Below are 2,500 nucleotides of genomic sequence, written 5' to 3' on the forward strand. Positions count from 1 at the left end.
CGTTTGAACTGCATGAGGGGACCGTTGGTCTTTTCTGATTATTAGTTATACAGAGAGTTGTATGAGTACGTAACTCACATATTGGCAGGAATGAGTAACCTCTGTGTAAGTAAATCGTTATGCTGTGTTCCTAACTGGTAAGTGAAATATGGAGCTAGTAATATTGGAAATATGTATAATTCATACAACAATTTGTTGCTACAAAGTAGTTACAGGCCTACTGTACTAACGGAGTTCATATGTAAATATGCAGTTTTTATGGACCGTTGATATTTACGGTTATTCTACCCAGCTCATGTGGCTCAGAATGATTATTATTATTATTATTATTTTAATAACTCAAAAATTTTAAATTTCCGGTCATTTGCTTCACAACATAAAAGAATAGACAAAACAACGAATAGTAATCTAGCGTGGGGAAAAAAAAATCCAGACTCCCCCCAGATTCATCATTAATCAAAGCAGCTAGATTTAAGTGCCATGAGGTTTGGATTACTTTATATGCATCTGTGCGAGGCCAATACGTAGATAATGTTGTTTGAAAAGTAAATAGGGATAATTACGATAGATTTATGTGGTTCTGGGCTCAAGTCCTGCGGATTTAAAAAAAAAAAAAAACCAAAAAAAAAAACCCCGAAACAGTTCATATATGCAAATCCCGTTGGTCTAATTCAAATATGTAATTTAGGCTAGAGAGGAGGTATTCAAAAGCCTAAGACCTTTCCTGGCCTAACACGGGAATAATCCACCCCTGAGATTTGAGACTTTTGGATCCGGGAACTAAAACCACAGCTAATCAGGGCTAAGGAACTGAAAAGTCGGGGGTTAGTGTAGAATCTCCATTCGCATACTGCGATTGCACTGTTGGTCTGAGGAGCAAGGCCAAGATGTACAAAAAGAAGAAAAAACGAAAGAAAGCAAGAAAGAAAGAAAAAAAAACTCTCTTCCGTCACGGAAGAGAATTCCCCAGAGAATTGTGTACAATCTGCCCGGTTTGTTGTTTGCAGCGGTAGTGGTCAAATGGCTAGGTGTATTAAAGGATTGCAAGTCCCCGCGGTTTCTTTTTTCCCCCTGTTTTTTTCCACTGCCGAGAAAAAAGACACTTAAGTAAAATAAGGATTGTGATTCTGGTCACATGACTCTGACACAGAACCAGTGTGCGTTACGCATGATCCAGCTGAATATACTGAACGAGCCAATGCCATAGACATGTATTCACAACACAACGTCGGTAATTAACGGAATAAATGGATTTGTTTTCGTAAATAGTTCTCCGGTGGTTTTGGTCGCTACATGTAGCCTAGCGTTCCAAATGGAGACAGAAAGTGGAGTCTTCCCAGAGAATGAGTCATGTTTTTAGTGTCGGTCACTGAATTCTACCATCACAGCTGACTGTATTTGTTGGACATTTAAGTGCAATTCCTCTTAATGGGCAAAAATAACAACCCCGGAATGGATCAATTTGGCTGAATTGGACTTTTTTTTTTTTTTTTTTTGACGTAGCTTGCGTAACTCGAACCAAGATTTCAGTTCACGGGGACATTATGTGAAGCTACAAAATCACAACCGGTAGAGTTTTCACAGAAAATAAGTGTTTAAAAAACCAGATTCAAACGTCGTAAATTCGTGTCTATGGCATTTTCAGTGAGGAGTCTCTCACTATTCAACAATGGGGCTGTATCTGTCCCAGAGACTAAGTGAAGAACTCCATACATTTCCGACTGTGTGTACGCTGACTTTCTCATGTACAGAAAGCCATGAACATAGTTGTTCCATAAATGCATGAAATGAAACTTTTAAATATATGAACAAATATAAAATATCAGATTTCCATACTGTCTATATGCAAGAACATTCTAAATAATTGTGTTTGAAAGGACTTTATAAAGAGACCCGCCCTCCCTCCCCTTTAAACCTTAATGTATCGCCCTAAAACGATAATATTTAAGACAATGGAAAAAAGCACCACAAAAATTCATCATAGAAACAGAGATCTAACCATACAATGGTATGTACAATGGTATGTCAACAACATGAGAGAGAGAAGCTGAAAAGGAGTGAAGAGGAGCGAGATATAGAGGAAGAGAGAGGGACAGAGAGAGAGAGAGGGACAGACAGACGGATAGACTGAGAGAGATAAAGAGAGACAGATAAAGAAAGAGATCACTTAAACCTAGAGCCCATCATGCAGGATTCAAAATCGACACAAAGACCTGAGGAATATACCCTCTGTGTACAGCCAGGCGTCTAAGAAACACACACACACACACACACATACATACACGCGCACACACACACACACACACACACACACACACACGTATAGCCGCACGTTTGCGCCGCAGGTAGTAGTGTATATCAGTGTGTGTGGTGGGAGTAGAGACGCCCTGTTAAAAACTCAAAGCCATTTTCTTCCAAAAAGCGCTGGGTCCTTTTTTTAGGCCTTTGTTTTGTCTTTTCTTACATGGGGGAGAAGGAGAAAAGTGGGAAAGAAAGCAAG

Source organism: Chanos chanos, chromosome 12 (assembly GCF_902362185.1).
Source record: "Chanos chanos chromosome 12, fChaCha1.1, whole genome shotgun sequence".
NCBI classification, from domain to species: Eukaryota; Metazoa; Chordata; class Actinopteri; order Gonorynchiformes; family Chanidae; genus Chanos; species Chanos chanos.